This window comes from Castor canadensis, chromosome 6 (genome assembly GCF_047511655.1).
Source record: "Castor canadensis chromosome 6, mCasCan1.hap1v2, whole genome shotgun sequence".
Taxonomy (NCBI): domain Eukaryota; kingdom Metazoa; phylum Chordata; class Mammalia; order Rodentia; family Castoridae; genus Castor; species Castor canadensis.
Window position 1 is genome coordinate 22,530,010 of NC_133391.1, and position 17,585 is coordinate 22,547,594.

General features: G+C 36.2%; 1 protein-coding gene and 1 pseudogene across 8 annotated transcripts in view; both read left to right on the forward strand.

Annotated features, from left to right (window-relative positions):
* LOC109682211 (carboxypeptidase M-like) overlaps positions 1-13,153 on the forward strand; it is a 28,305-nt pseudogene extending 15,152 nt beyond the window's left edge.
* Slco1a2 (solute carrier organic anion transporter family member 1A2) overlaps positions 1-17,585 on the forward strand; it is a 123,318-nt gene that overhangs the window by 44,365 nt on the left and 61,368 nt on the right. Inside the window, exon 1 of one of the 8 annotated variants that reach the window (XM_074075925.1) lies at positions 6,032-6,344. The exons of 3 other annotated variants lie outside the window; for them this stretch is intronic. The gene's annotated coding sequence lies outside the window, so the exon portion shown is untranslated. Of the gene's footprint in view, positions 1-6,031; positions 6,345-15,885; positions 16,040-17,585 lie in introns of those variants that run through there. 4 more of the 8 variants (XM_074075926.1, XM_074075927.1, XM_074075920.1 and 1 more) reach the window with 4 other exon arrangements.

Genomic DNA, 17,585 nt, shown 5'->3' on the forward strand with positions numbered 1-17,585 from the left:
GATGTGGGGAAAAAGGAACCCTCTTACACTGCTGGTGGGAATGTAAACTAGTACAACCACTCTGGAAAAAAATTTGGAGGCTACTTAAAAAGCTAGACATTGATCTACCATTTGATCCAGCAATACCACTCTTGGGGATATACCCAAAAGACTGTGACACAGGTTGCTCCAGAGGCATCTGCACACCCATGTTTATTGCAGCACTATTCACAATAGCCAAGTTACGCAAACAGCTAAGATGCCCCACCACTGAGGAATGGATTAAGAAAATGTGGTATTTATACACAATGGAATTTTATGCAGCCATGAAGAACAAAATGTTATCATTCGCAGGTAAATGGATGGAATTGGAGAACATCATTCTGAGTGAGGTTAGCCTGGCCCAAAAGACCAAAAATCGTATGTTCTCCCTCATATGTGGACATTAGATCAAGGGCAAACACAACAAGGGGACCGGACTTTGAGCACATGATAAAAGCGAGAGCACACAAGGGAGGGCTGAGGATAGGTAAGACACCTAAAAAACTAGATAGCATTTGTTGCTCTTAATGCAGAGAAACTAAAGCAAATACTTTAAAGCAACTGAGGCCAATAAGAGAAGGGGACCAGGAACTAGAGAAAAGGTTAGGTCAAGAAGAATTAACTTAGAAGGTAACACACATGCACAGGAAATTAATGTGAATCAACTCCCTGTATAGCTATCCTTATCTCAACCAGCAAAAACCCTTGGTCCTTCTTATTATTGCTTATACTCTCTCTTCAACAAAATTAGAGATAAGGGCAAAATAATTTCTGCTGGGTAGCGAGGGGGTAAGCGGGGGAAAGGGAGGGGGTTGGGGGGTAAGGGAGGGAATGGGAGAAGGGGGGAGAAATGACCCAAACACTGTATGCACATATGAATAAAATAAAAATTTAAAAAAATAAAAATAGCTGAATAGCAAAAAAGAAAAGAAAAGAAAAACTCTTCTTTTGGGACCCAGTACTTGTAAGTTCCACTCAGATTTGAGTTTCAGGGGTGGGAAGAGCAAATTCTACAAGAGGGTCACTGAGGATAATAGTAAGTGAGACCGTTTCTGCTTCTACCTCTTGCTTCTCCAAACATTTTTTTTTTAATTCAATGTGAGACAGAACTGCATCTTGGTTATTGAACTACATAAGGCATTCTGGATATTGTTGTCCTACCCTTTCAGGGTATCATTTCTAAGTGACTCAACTGTGCCTTTAAAAGATTATTTCATTGCTCTGTCAGAATGGTAGTTTAAGCACAGTCATTATTTGATAGGATCAGCAGATCTCGTGGTAATGTGTAAACTTTACACTGCAGATTTGGTCAGTTGGTCCAGTATAGTACTTTTCAGGATTCTGTGCTAGTAGACCAAGCACTTAGATAACGTACACTCTTAGATAATGCTTCAGTCTGTGGAGCACACACAGTATGTATCGGTTATGTTACAGATGGATAGTTACCCCCTTTAAGGCAGAAGGGACCCAATGTAATCAATTTTCTCAGATGTTTGGGCTCAGAGTCTGTCTCTTTTCCTGAGAAATTGGATAAATGTCACAGCAGTAGTGAGAACAGCCTTAGTTTGAGGGAATCCTTTCTATCTGTCCTGTGCATTGTCTCCATGCTTTCCTGTGATTATTCTGTTTATGTTAGCCACCAGCACAGACTGGGTAATACCAACTGGTTGAATTGTTCTACTTATTTTGTTGTTTAGTGCCTCTTCTGTGGTAGATGCACTCTGATAGGCATTAACATGTACAAAGATTTTCTTATTCATGGAAATGTGATTCCCTATAAATCCATTCATGCGTCTCAGTATCAGATCTCTTGTACCCCTATTTTACTTTTTAAAAATTTTTTATTTTACTCATATGTGCATACAGTGTTTGGGTCATTTCTCCCCCCTTCCCCCACCCCTTCCCTTAACCTCCCCTCCCCCCACTTTCCCCCTCTTACCCCCTCGCTACCCGGCAGAAACTATTTTGCCCTTATCTCTAATTTTGTTGAAGAGAGAGTATAAGCAATAATAGGAAGGAACAAGGGTTTTTGCTGGTTGATATAAGGATAGCTATATAGGGAGTTGACTCGCATTGATTTCCTGTGCATGTGTGTTACCTTCTAGGTTAATTCTTTTTGATCTAACCTTTTCTCTAGTTCCTGGTCCCCTTCTCCTATTGGCCTCAGTTGCTTTAAAGTATTTGCTTTAGTTTCTCTAAATTGATAACAAATGTTATCTAGTTTTTTAGGTGTCTTACCTATCCTCATACCTCCCTTGTGTGCTCTCGCTTTATCATGTGATCAAAGTCCAAACCCCTTGTTGTGTTTGCCCTTGATCTAATGTCCACATATGAGGGAGAAAATACAATTTTTGGTCTTTTGGGCCAGGCTAACCTCACTCAGAATGATGTTCTTCAATTCCATCCATTTACCTGCAAATGATAACATTTCATTCTTCTTCATGGCTGCATAAAATTGCATTGTGTATAAATACCACATTTTCTTAATCCATTTGTCACTAGTGGGGCATCTTGGCTTTGTACCCCTATTTTATAAGTCTGTACACATCACTCTTACCTTTGCATACAGGTAGACCACTTCGTTTTTATTTTTTGGTAGTACTAGGTGTTGAACTCAGGGACTCCTGCTTAATAAGCAGGTACTCTACCACTTGAGCCACTTTTCTAACCCTTTTTCTGTTGGTTATTTTTGAGGTAGGGACTCACTTTATGTCTAGGCTGGACTGCACAGTGATCCTTCTACTTGTGCTTCCCTACATAGCTGGGATGACAGGCATATACCACCATGTTCAGCCATTGGTAGAGATGGAGCCTCTCAAACATTTTGTCTGAGTTGGTCTTGAACCATGATTCTCTCAATCTCTGCTTCCCAAGTAGCTAGGATTACAGACTTGAGCCTTTGTACCTGGCCTTTACTTTTTTTTCCATACAAAGCAGGTGATCAGGTGAACTTCCTGAAGCTCTGATAGCTGGGAAGATTACCTGTCATCTGTCTTTCAGGCCACCAAGTGGAGCTGCAGAACAGTAGCAATTCTTTTTGGCTTCTGCCCATGTATTGAGCCCATCCATCTATAAACTGGTAGGCATTAACATGCCATTCAAACAGCATCACACTCATGTTATTGTGAATTCCTCTAAGTCCACCCATATGCTTCATTCTCAGACCATCTATATACCCAGGTCAGTCTTTTTCTGCCTCCTCTGTCAGGTGATATTGAAGATCATTGCTGATGCTGTAGGTATAATCTGAAGGAGAGATGCAGATATAACACTGGTACATAATATGGAGTCTGGTCTACTTGCTTGCATGGCTTACTTGTGCCCTCTTAACCTATCTGTGCTTAATCCTGAATGGATCACTTATCTCTTATGATAGACAGCTGTATGACTTACAGCACCCTGTGTCTTGGTAAGTCTAACAGAACCCACATCATAATGGGCAGCTCTGGCTGCATGGTCATTTGATGTACTCTGATCTGTAGCTCCATTTTTTCCATGGTGCAATGTCTGTAGACAGTATGACATTAGGGTCCTGGGGACCTCTATATCACTCTAATACTGGGGCTTGCCATAACTTTTACATATTGTCTTGTCCCATCACAGATATCTCTATAAATGTATCCTGTTTTACTTTTCACATAAATATGAATAATTTTTAGTTCTTTTGTCTAGTAAGGATAGAAATGAATAGATTTTTCCAGATCAAGGCTGTTCAACATGTACCTGACATCACGTTAATCTCCCTTAAAAAACAGTACTTCATCCCGCATGGCAACTAGAAAGGGGGTTACTGCTAGATTTAGTTTATGATAATCTCCAGTCATTTTTCAGAGTTTGTCTATTTATTGCAAGGGTCAGAGTGGCATATTAGATTGAAAATAAGTTAGAAACACTATATCACTTCATCTTTTATGCTAGAATTAATCTTCAAATATTAGTATGATTGTTCTTATCCTATAGCCAATGAGCAAATGTGAAGGTTCTGGCACCTACCAGGTACGTCCATTCTAATGATTAGGGACCATAAAAATGGCCATCAGTGTGTTTGTGGACCTAGCAGACCCACAGTGAGTGACACCTGGCCTGGGATCTTTATTGTGGGCCCACATATGTCACACTGACAGGGGTCCACACTGCTATTATGGTTTCTAAGTATCAATTCAACTCAGACTCTGTGTGCCAGTTCTTGAAATGTTTGGATAAGTCACTTTTCCTAGTATATTAGCCTACATCAATTTATGCAAAAATTCCAGGAAATCATATGCTTCTAAAGGTATCATTTGCTCTTCCTCTTGGGGACGTGGCTCTCCAGTCAACAGGATCCAATCTAGGCTGAGATCACTGAGTTTATTAATTTGTCCATCAGTAAATTCTATGTTACTTTCATCAATGGAGTATTTTCTTGATTCTCCTAATGAAGCACAGGTAAATGGTATGGGTTCTAGCCTTGTGTGATAGATTTACTGCAGCAGGCTCACTTTTTGATCCCTTCTGCCATCTCTCATGAAAGTTGTGGAATTTTTTTTCACTTATTGTGGCCTACCATTTTGTAGGTTTCTAAGAGATATTCAAGAAACATGTTATCATGACCTTTGTCAGACATTAAACTTTGATGGATTCTCATATGTAAAAGGCATGTCAGAAACAAAAACAAGGGAATGGGAAACATACATTATCTTAAAACCTTGGCCAGAGGAAGTTTTTTAAATGACAGAAGAGCCCAGAATCTTGTCAAAAATGAGCTATTAAATGTATCAGAAATTTTTAGGAACAATGCAATTGAAAAACTTTTTCCTTACACTGAATCAATTTCACAACCTTGTGAATGAACTATTTAAACTTTGGCATTGCTTTTCCGAGTGTGCTTCTATTTCAGTGACTTTCACTTTAAGTCAATAGTACACATCCTTGACTGTTAGATCAAGAAACTGCTCCCCATATCTTCCACCAGGAAATCCTTCTGAATATTTTTTCATTAAGAGTAAAGCTATACTAGTCTAATTCTTTAATTTTTGAAATAATCTTTTTACCTGCATCATATTACTCAGCACACAACCTTTCTTGTGATCCTTGTACCACTTCCCTTATTCTTCCTTTCCTTCTGCATTAAAAATTGACTTCACAGGTCATGTTTTCAATTTTGTCTTCAGTGGGTTCACACATATATTCCTTTTTTCCACCAACCCACTGTTGAATCCAAACTGCTAATTATTACCACATCTAGGTAGACACATGCATTCTACTTACCTTCTTTCTTTTCTATTAAATACTTCTGGCATACAACACTTAATGCTATTAAAGAACTGTTTTTACAAATACCCGTTATCTATTCTCTTAGTCTAGCAATTGGTGCTATTCACTAATCCCTTTATTCACTTTCATTTAACTTCTTATTTTAATCTTCATTTTAACTTTCATTCTACTTGGATCTTCCATCATGTCCCTGACTTAATTTGCTTTCTTTTGCAAACTTGCCTTCCTCAGTGAGAACATGACAGTCACACCATACATATGCTCTTACTTCCTTTTATTTCTTCAGAGTTGCAATCAACTTTCTTTTTCAAATAAAGCCCACAACCCTTTCTACGTGAAGATTATGCACAAGAGCATATAAAGATTTGTACAGATGTGTGTAGCCACTCTTACTAATGAGGAGAAAGAGTTAAACAGCAAAACCATCTAATGCTGTTCCTGGGAAGGCTCTTTAATAGTAATTGGGGGATTAAAATAGACTCCTCCATGTTTCTGCTGAATAGAAAGGAAATTTTTTATTGAGTCCAAACTATAAACTTACTTTCTGGCTAAAAGCAAATAGAAAAACACAACCAAAATCAAACAAACAAAATAATATCCACTAAAAAGTACAAAAATCCTTTTTCATTGCTGCAGGTTACAGAACACAGAAGCAATCAGTCAGAGGACAAAGTACTCAGAACAGACAGACACAATCAAATCCCAAGGCAATGGCAAATACAGGCAATTGCCATCTCTGGCTAATAATTAAAAATGTGACAAAATTTTCTTTTAGAATTTTAGAGTTACTTTAATAAACCGAGAAAGGACATGAATTTATTGGTATGTGTATGAAAAGATAGCACAGTGTTGTTTCAGATTTAGGAGTCAAATACATTAAACAAAATCTTCTTCATATGAGAATTCAAAAGCAAAAATTACCTGATGATGATAATAAAGAGGAAAAAATTATGAACAAAAACAGTTATTTTAGTGCAGTTCAGTATGAATAATGGTGGAAGATGGTAGAAACAGTCTTTGAGAATCAATCCATATGGGACTGGAGGAAAGACATTTCCTTAGTTTTTCAGGTAAGGTTTTTTAAAACTATTCCTTATTGTTTTAGTCTTCTTTGGAGAGTTAACATCACAACCCTGTTACAAATTGTTTATACCTAATTGGTGTGTTCTAATGTGTTCAGTTATTCTAGCTAACTTACTATTTTAAAAATAGTCCTGCACTAAAGCACTCCTAGGTGGTATTAAAAACTCATCCTGAGACGATCCAAATAACTTTAGCATTAAAAATTGTGGTGCCCATGAAGAAATATTCTGGCATGATGGAAATATTCTGTCTCTTGACAGGACTATGGGATATACATGTATATTCAATTAAATTAAATACTTGAAAATTATGTGTTTCACTGTATGTCAATTTTATCTGCAAAGCTGTAAGCAAATGTTGAATTCTGATTATTAGGTGTGCTTTTAACATCTACTAATGATATGGTATAACAATTTGGAAAATTATTTTCTGTTTATTCTTGACTTGAACAAACATAATAGATTGATAATGGGAAATAGGAATGGAAATGAGAGTTACAGGTATGGAAAGAGTAATGACTAGAATATATTCAATGGTGTTGAATTTTAATTAGAAGCATCAACATGAACTCGTGTCTAATATCCATATATTTACCTGTCTGTATTTGTTGATATACACATTTATTTTCTGTGTGTACATATGTATATATTTATCACTATCTCTTTCTCTCTTTTAGTTTTTAAGTATTATTCTATAATAAAAGAAACCAGTTTCCTGGGGAAAAGGTTAATTTGAGAGGTAGGCAAGAAAAAAGTAAAAGATGAGCCCAGAACATAAAAAGATGGGCTTAGCGATGGGGACATGTCAAAAGGATATAAGAATCAGTTTGAAGAGGCCACTCCTGGAAAGAGGATACATTAAGATAAAAGCATCAGGTTCAAGGGGTTTTTACTAGAAAATTCAAACATGGCTACAATCATCAAGGAAATAGATGGCAACCCATTGAATAAAATAAAAATCTGTAAGTCCATACTGAGATAAATATGTGAATACATATTGAGATGGAAGAAAGTTCTCAATGCCAGCTCATTCATTTAACATGAATAATAGAATTGTAAAATCATCAAGGAGCATAAAACTAGAGGATTAACATTTGATAAGAAACTATATCACCTCTATGTATCGCCACATAAATTTTGTGTTCATGAAAAAGTAATAACTTCATATTAAGAAAGCTGAAGGATACACAAAGCACAAACCATGTGAGCAAGGCTAGCATTGCCATTACAGGGACAAACTGACCTGATGTGTCTCAAGCACTCAAGGAAGGCGTATCACTTCAGTGTCTTCCTGCTCAAAGTGTGTAACAAGACAATGAAGACACAGCAGACAAATTCATATCTGAGGATACTTTGAAAAACAACTGAATTATATTTTTTAAAAATGTCATGAAATATTCTCCCCAGTTCTAAAAGAAGAGGAAAAAAGATTGAGAAACTCTTTTTAATTAAAAGAAATTAAAGAGATAAACTTCCAAATACCACATATGGAGTTGAGTTGAATTGGGTCTTGGACCATTAAAAAAAGTATAAAGGTTGTTATTAAGACAATTGACATAATTTGAATATAAACAGTGATTCATATTGAATCAATGTTACATGCGTGGATTTTGATAATTGAGTTCCGGTTATTCTATCTTGCATTTTGAAAACACAGAACTACTTAGTGATAGAGGACCATATTATCTCCAACTTACTCAAGTGGTTTAGGAAAAAAGCGTATCCCTGTCATCTACCTAGCTACATATCAATTTATCTATCAAGACACTGGAAGACAGAATGAGAAAGAAAATGAAGCAAAACACAAAAAATTGGTGATTTGGGGTAAAGGGTATATAGAAATTCTATATATGACTCATGATTTTTTTCATGTTTAAAGTTACATCAAAATAAAAGCTACCAACATAGCACTGGTGTATAATGAAGCAGATCAAATAAGTAGAACTCTACAAGAACTCTACTTTTAACAAAATTTGTTTCTGGTTGGGAATGTTATATATAAACAGGCAGAGAGATACATAAGCAAGCAGGCAGAGAGTAAAGATATGTTTTGGCCAAAAATCATGGGCTTCAGCATTTTATTTTGTAGTTACAACAGAGTATGTGAGTGTTTGTGTGTGTACACATGTAGCGTGTGTATATACACGTATGTATGTGCATGTAGTGTGTATGCATATGTGTGTGCATCTCTGTGTATGTCTGTGTGTGTGAGTGTGTGTATTTGTATGTATGTGTGACTAAGGGATCTACATACACATTTATTGTATGAGAGATGTTTCCATATTTACAAGGTGAGAACTGGACTGGATCAACTTTTGTCAATCCCCTTTGACTGACAAAACTTCAAAAGGTTTGTCATTCCAAAAGAATTGGGTGTGCTTTTCAGGATTATTGATTGATTTTTACACTCAAATTTTGTTCATTGAGGTCATTCAAGGTGGAGAACTGTGGGTTCTTGTTTTGGGGTGGTTTCCAAAGAAACACAGAATTGGGATTGTGGATTTCAAATATGTAGCAATTATGCCTGGTGATAAAACTATCGTACAGAAACTACTGCTTCCTCTGAATCCTCTGATTCCTGTAATCAGTGACAGAAGAAACCCTAAAATCACAAATGTAATCGATACTACCCAGATACATATTATATCATCAGTGAATCCAGATGGAGTTGACACTATCAAAAATTCTGCTTTAAAATAAGAGAATGGAAAATTGTATCCAGTATGATCTGAATAGCAATTTCTCTGATGCTTTTGAATTTAATAATGTGTTAAAGAGTCCCCAAACTGTGGCAGTCATGAAAGGACTGAAAACAGAGACATTTGTCCCCTTTGTAAACCACTGCCCTGGGGCCCAGTTGGCACTTAATAATGCTATTCTGGTAACTGGGACATTTCTCCTGGAGCTTAATCCCCGATGATGGCGTTTTTCAATATTTACATGTACCTTTGCTTTAAGAAATTTCAACATGAAAAAGGCTACCAGTGTAAAAACAAAATCAATATTCCTAACAGAGTTACTAATGGACGCTCTTGGTATTCACTTTAAAGTAGAACACAAGATGGCAAGGACATTTGAGCTCAGTGTTTTGAAATTACACTGGAGTTGTCATGCTGTGAATATCCTCAAGAGGAAACACTTCAGTCCCTTGCAGTGATAACATAGTCTCATTCATTGAACAAAAGATCAAAGTTTTATTTTTTAAATCCATTACCCAATGTAACTGTGAAAGTTCAAGAAGAAAGCACATATGCTCTTATAGAACCAATACATTTATAGAATATTATCTCTTCTTCCTTGGTCTATACAATACAATAAATATTACAGTCCTTGGATGAAATCCATGACTAATAAAGAGAAATCCCAGAACCTCGTTGCTCTAAGAAAGGATATTCTCCTTCCATTTCAAGGGTAATTGGACTTTATCTCAGTATGAAATCTTTCATGCCCTATGGTTCATCTGCACAGAAAATTGCCAAGCTACTCAACAGTAACAAAGCGTGGGTTATTCTTATTTTTAGTGACACTTCCACATATTTTTCAAATAAAGAAAAATGTGAAATTCAACCCCATCACCAACTGGAATCAGGGATTAGTCATGCCAGATTACTGTAACCCTAACCTGCTGTGAAACCTTGGAAAAACTTTATGGTCTCCCCTAAAATGAGAAAAGTGTGTTTTTAAATCCTGCAATAAGCAATGTGCAATGATAATGAAAGAAGTGACTCCATTTTGATGACAAATGAAGATACCTACCTATCATGCATTGCCCACTTATATTTAAAAATCAGTCTTGAAGAACTCTGTGAAATTTGTATGAACTTAAGAAACAAAAGAACGTTCTTACAAGAAAAAAGAAATTAATTTTATAGAGATTTAGACAATTAGAAGCAACAGAGATGAGCATTTATTAAGCCCCTGCTATAAAAAGTAAGTGCCACATATGTTGAGTTCGAAAGGCAGAAAGAATAACCCTAGGACCTGGAATAGATAGTTTTACAAATGACCTAAGGAGATATGTGAGAGAAATAGGCAATCAAGTCTCAGTGGCCCAAGAGAATATGGGTTTGATGGGATGAAAAGGTTGTGTCTGCAGAGCCTCAAAGCAATAGTTGAGTTAAGTCTCTCCCCATTCAGCTCCAAGTCTCTGCTTTTCTCCATCTAGATGTCAAAGTCCTTTGTCATGCTGATGGATCCCACCTGTGTAACTCCAGCCTCTTTCCTGAACCTCAGACTCACGTCCCCACTACCCAATGGACATAACCACCTGGTTGTAACACATAGGTTTCTCGCACTCATCATGCCCAAAACTGAGCTATTCCCCCCTAGAGCTGCTCTTCCTCTATATTCTTTCTCAATTACTGGTCCACCAATCTAGAAACATGAGAGTCATCTTTGATACTGCATCTCATTTATTCACTTAATCACTAAAAATTTGTGCTAGTTATGAATATTAATTCCTAAAAAGGGTTGCTCACACCTATAATCCTAGCGACTCAAGAGGCAGAGGTCAGGAGGGATCATGGTTTGAAGCCAGCCCTGGCAAACAGTTCTTGAGACCCTATTTTGAAAAACCCCATTATTAAAAGGGCTGGCTGAGCGGCTCAAGGTGAAGGCTCTAAGTTTAAGCCCAGTACCACGCACAAAAAAAGGTTACAAATAGATGATTCTATCTAAAAGGTTTTATTTAGATCAGTATGTAGATAATTATAAAGCTTATTTTATTGTGCTATTTGGTAATATTAAGCATGAAGACAAATTTCTTCTTTATTGTGCATAGTGTTACTTCATATGTGATATAACCTTATTTTCAACTTATGTTGTGAGAGAAAGCATAACCTATGAAGACATAAACTCAAAGATGATATTATGTCATACTTGGCTTTGGGAGGTCAAATAGTAAAATGTAGATTGGAGTTTATTCAATGTGTTAAATTGTTAAAATAAGAAATAGCTGATCTGATAATTCTTAGGTTTTTTACACTTAAATACTTAAAAATATTTTAAGTTAATAAACTTACTTTTATAATGCTTCAATTTTGTTTAAAATCGAGGAAGTAAGAGAATGGATTTTGAACCTTCATTTGCAGATATTTCTCTGAGTTTGAAAAGCCAACTAGCCATAAATCTCCATTTGTTATTTCTTCTCAGAAGTTGGTTCTGGAATAATGGAACCATAAAATGAGGAACTAGATCAAATTTTTGAATAAAAATGAAATCTACTGATCAGATGAAAATAAGACATTTGTAGCATTAATATTGTTCTTATGTTTCTTCTTAGGTTATACTTTAACATCAGTGTTCTTCATGCTTCCTCTCTTTACCTAATGGTTCACTGGAAATATAAATAAAGCAGCATATGACCACGAATAAAGATTTAAAATTGTCTAATGGCCCAAACCACCATGCTGACAAGTGGCATTTGGCTGAGTGATGAACTAAGAAGAGGGAGTTCTACATACACTCACCTGATTAAACCTACCTGTGCATCACTAGATATTTATTTACAGCTCCAAACTGTTACCCTTGCAGATTTTGAGCAATTATTTTATTTACCAACCTCAAATTAGAAATTCAAATTGATTCCCTTGTCAGATTTGAACATATGTAGTCAGCTGGGAAACTCTGAGCCACCACTCAAGGTGCCTCCTAGCCCCAACGTTCGGGGGAGCTGGTCAGGAAAGTTATTGCTGCCTTAAATTAATCTAAATCTGCAATAATCAATCTCCAGAGGAGACTGACCATGGTTCTAAGTGAGTGCAAAATAATTATAAAAACAAGAAAAACCTTCAAAAGTGGTTAAGAATACAATATAACATGTCTTATAAGTGTGCTGCATTCTTATTATTTTTTAAAGATTCAGTTCCAATGATGCTTTTTCTTTTTCACCTATAATTTTAGCCTGAAGAAGTATAATGATCCTTATGGAAAAAGCACAGAAATTACCATGGGAAAAATAAAACAATCAACCACAATCCCATTTAGAGAGAACAATTTTTAAGATTCTGACTTAAGTCTCTCTGCCTCTCTGTCTCTATCCCGTCTTTCTCTCTCTCTCTCTCACACACACACACACACACACACACACACACACACACACACACACACATCCCTATGCAGGGGTAGCTTTAGCACAGCTGTTAATAGTCTCTAGGACTGAATCCTGGCTTTGCTACTTGCAAGTTATGTGGCCTTGCACAAGCTACTTAACCTCTCTGTGCTTTAACTACCACATCTTTAAAGTTGGGATAATAGTCACAGGGTTTTATGAGAATTTAGTGGATTGAAATCTACAAAAGCTCCTAGAATAGTGCTTGAAATATAGAAGGTATATATAATGTTTATATTTTTATTATCTTCCATTATGTACTTATACAAAATTGATACCATATTGCCTGTAGATTGTGCTTTATTTTTTCATTCTGGTACTAGATCTTTAGGAAATTATGCTTCTTCATGCTTTTCCTGTGTTCAGAGTATTTGTGGTTATACAATAAAAGCCAGCTCTAACTTTCAGCTCCTGTCTTAACTGTAACTCAATTGAAAAATAAGAAACACAAGGATGGCACATAGAGTCAAAAATATCTCTTTTGTCAATAAACAAGCTTGTATTAGGGAATTGCCTTATTCTGTTGGCAAGCAGATTTCCTAACAATAAACCTCTAAATGAACAGACTTTTCCATGTAGTAAATGGATCATCTCTGTCTTCCCCAAATAGAGTGAGAATAGGGAGAGAGAAAAGATGTACCATGATAATGGAACTCCATCTACATAGAAAGAAATAATAGAACTAACAATGATGATATTAGTATTATTATTATTATCATTTGCTCTTTTTCTCCTTCTAGCATGGAAACATTTTGCTATTTACTTTTATATACCATTTTTAATCTGGCTATTGAAGGATTCTAACAAAGCATTTAGTGGTAACCAAGAACATTTATGTGTCATAAGTGTGGTTCTCTTTGGACATCACCCCCTGCTCCCCACCACATAACCTAAATAAGCAAACTGGGTATACCTTGCTGTGGAAAAATTTGGTGACAGTGGCCGTGTTTACATGATGTGAAAGTCAATTTATTCATGTCAGTTAAAAAATAATCAATTTATGACAAGATCTCATTTCTTTTGGTACCAGAGATTTCACCTATGTTAAATGTAAAGCTGTTTATGCAATAGTTAAATCTCCTGAGTGAGTCTTTCTTTTACTGAGAAGAAGAGCTTTGAGAACTTTAAATATATTATCTGATAATGCGAATATCTGAATTTGATGAATGTTTTGACTGTGGGCTAACTTTATGTTATGCATTTAACATATCTTATTTAATTCTACAGCAAGGATTATGGTTGTGTTGGTCCATGTTTATTTGGTCTCATCCATTCTCTCCCTTCCTTTGATCTCGTCTGTGTCCCAAGAGACTGACTTCTGAGAACTAAGTTTCCCAGGCTCCCTTGCCCTCTGACTTCCTGTTTGGGTGGGTTAATGGGAAGTATTAGTGTGACATTGGGATTGTGAAGAGGACAAAGGCCAGGACATTTCTGGCCTCTGACTGTGGCTTTGTGTCCTCAAGGTCTTGAGCTCCCACAGCTCAGCCCTTTCCCTTTGGTTTGGGAGTAAATTACTACTGTTGCTTATCTCTGGGTTGCCCCATCCTGTTTGGCTTTTTAACTCTTCTGATACCTTTGTAACTATTTTCCCATGTTAATTTTCTGTATTACCTGTTGTTTCATTTTCCTATTTGGATCTTATAAAAGAGAGACGCTGACTTTATAAAAAACACAGCTCGCTTAAAAACAGGTTTTCAACCTTGCACCTAATTTCAAAGCCCAAGTACTTAAACTATGATGCTGCATCCATATAACAGTTCAAATGAATATACAGTGGACACTTTTCATTAATCTCCTCTTTCTCTACTATACTCGAGTTATCTGAATTATGGCAGTAACTAGCTATCACCATCATTTAATTATCCATCTCTCCCAATAGCTTCTGTGACCTTTTAAGAGCAAGCACATGTTATTCATCTTTGCCTAGTACCCACTACTGTGCTTGGAATTTAGTAGAGACTTAGTAAATATTTGTGGAATGAATGAATAATAATCACTGCCATTGACAGAGTGACTGTTCTATTCCAGCGCCGTGCTAGGGGCCTGATGTGACTCAATCTTCATAACAATTTTGCAAGGTTGACATAAATATTCCAATATTACAAATAAGGACAGGATGAAAGAGTTTATAAACAACTCATGACTAATCTGGGATTAAACCCAGGCTAACTGAATTCCTATGTCTGACATTCTGACCAGGTCTAGTTGCCTCTTTACACTCATTAATATGAATGAAAAATACATACATTGGGGGGCAATCTAAGCACTTTATTGAATTTTCTGGTTTTTTTGAGCTGTAGAAACAGTCTTTTCTCTGTAAGAAGAAGAAGTTCACATGTGCTTGCTATAAATTAAATGGAGATACATAGGTTTGTATCCAAACTATGTGCAGACAAAAGGAAGGGAATAATTGAGCTAATGAGCTGAAGAAATTTAACACTCTTTGTTGCTCTCAGAGAATAACCAGAGATGGACATTAATTGACATGGTAAAACAAATTTTATTCAGGAAATATTGCAATAGTCCAAAACCTTCAGTATGGGATGGGGACCAAATCAGAATATAGCACAGACCGTTGGGGATTTATTTTCAAGGAGAAGGGTGGATGAGATAGGGTAGAAAATTACTAAGAGGAAACATCAAAGTGGGTAGTGGGGATTCTGGCTAAAGTAACTTGACAGAATTCTTGCTGAAGGAAGGGTAGCATTATCAGACACCACCTGGTGATTAGGGGTGGTGAAGAATTTCATTAAATATTGGGACCATCTGGTATAGAATAGGACACGTTCTCTCTTAACAAGATTAGCAAGATTCTTGCTTCAACTGGAAAATGCAGGACACCAAGGTCAGGTCTGGAGGGCTTCGAGGACCCTGACTAAACTTAGGTCAAAGGGGGTATTCTGAAATCTCAAGTGTAGAAATCTGTTTTCTTCCATAATTATTTAATCATCCTCTAGAAATGTTTGATTAGGATATGACATTGATGATATTCGCAACCAGTTCTTCTAAAGATAGAATTCCAGTCTCACCTGTCTTTCCATTTCTTGGTCTCTCATCTAGCATTAGACAGTGCATATCCAGAGTAACAGGATAAGTATTTCTACTGCTGGTTGCTGATGAACAATTTTGATTGTGTTTCAGACTTTGTTTTGCACAGTGAAATAACATGAATGAATAATATTCTAATGCCCAATTGGGTTTTTCTTAAAGTGATATATTCTTTGTACCTCCTCTGAATGTAGAAAATAAAATAATACCTACATTTGTAAGGCTGGTGTGTGCAATCCATTATTTTTTTCCTATAATTTCTGATTGAAATGAACTGACAGAAGTGAAATAATTTGCTAGGCATCATACAACAATTCATTGTTGATTCTACATGTACTTCCTTGGCACATACTTGCCTGGTTTGGTATTGGTTGAAATTGTTTCAGCTGGACACCACCCAAGAGGCTGTTCTCTTTTCACAGAGCTAGACACTATTTGAATTCTGGAAATACGTGATTTTTGTAAGATTTTTGCTGGTGTGACTCTTTTTCCCCAGGGAAAGGATCGACTCCTAAGTCTTCTTCATGTATGTACTACAGCTTTGTCATGATAAAGCCTTTCTTTCATTAATCCAATAGTACAGAACAAGATGAAATTAAATGCATGCATTTTCCCAGCTCATTTATAATAATCACAAACTGTGTCAATGTAGAGCATAAATGAGACTAATCATTTTGTAAAAAGTTGTTTTCTCTTGTGATTCAGACATGTCATTAAGGACTGGTTACAAAGGGGTATCAAAAACCCCTAGTGTTGCTGCATAGTGGGTACAGAGCTCCAGTAATGTTAGAAAAAGTTCTAGAGATCTGTCACATGAATGCATATACACATTCTGCACTGTGTACTTAAAACTTGTTAAGAGGGTATATTTTATGTAGGATTTTTTAAAACACAACAAAACAAACAAAACAAAACAACTAAGAGTTGTGACCAGCAGGCTCAGTAGAACTCAGTCACATTTTCATGAGAAAGCACACTGTTGTATTTATTATCCATTCCCATTTGAATGAAGAGGAGCTGGAAAAATAAAATGATTCTCCATTTAATAAAATGTCACCTAGTTGTTTTCATTATCAGTTATGATTGATGGGGATTTTGTTGGTTAACCTGTGTGATCCTGGGAGCAGAAGTCACTATAAACAATACTGTGATTACAAAAGGGGATGTTCACATGGGTGGCACTTGCTCTATACACATTTCTGATTTAGGGTCAAAGTGCTTAACAGTGAATGTGACATTGAGTATTAGATTTTATGGATTTGTTTTAATAAATGGAAGAGATTTCACTCATTTATTTATTTTCCTCTATGAAAATGTTTAAAACATATCTATAACAACAAACTATTTTCTCTAAGTTTATAACTTAGAGAAAGTTTAGGGTTAATTTATTGTCATTGAATTCTTTCCAAGTGCTTAAGCTTAAATACTACAGTCAAAATAATTGGTCATACAACTTACCTCAATACAGCAGACATTTTGAAACAAATCTTTAAGCTATGGCCATAAAACCTGCTCTGGATGGTTACTTAGTGTCATAATTAATGTCAGGATCTACAGAACTTCATATGTAGTGACTTTTCTTGGCACTAACTTAAGTTTCCCTTGACTACAATATGAAAACAGACATTTGAACAATTACCATCTTTGCCACTAAAAAGGGGCTGGGGAATCAACTCTTTTAATGTTTGGTAGAGTGAGTATATAGAGCTCAGACATTGGCAAAGAGGGATAGAAAGAAAAAAGATGTGGGAGGGGGGCTGGATTATAAATGCAAAAGCAGAAAGAGATAGGCACCATCGAGAGGTTTATGATTAAATTATATTTGGCTTATGATTAAACCTTATGAGTTTCTGCTTTGTTGAAAATTACCAATTGTATCACAGTGTCAGTTGTATCACACAAATACACAGTGTTGTGTATTTGCACTGCTGTTAAGGTGATTTGAAATTTTGGTGGAGGATTTCATCATGGTTTCATTTGTATGGCCATCAGAATTGCCAAGAGTGTCCCCATCTCCTTTTTCTCTGCTGGAGTCACAGAGTAGCTGTACTCATGATCAAAAGGGGCAGGGG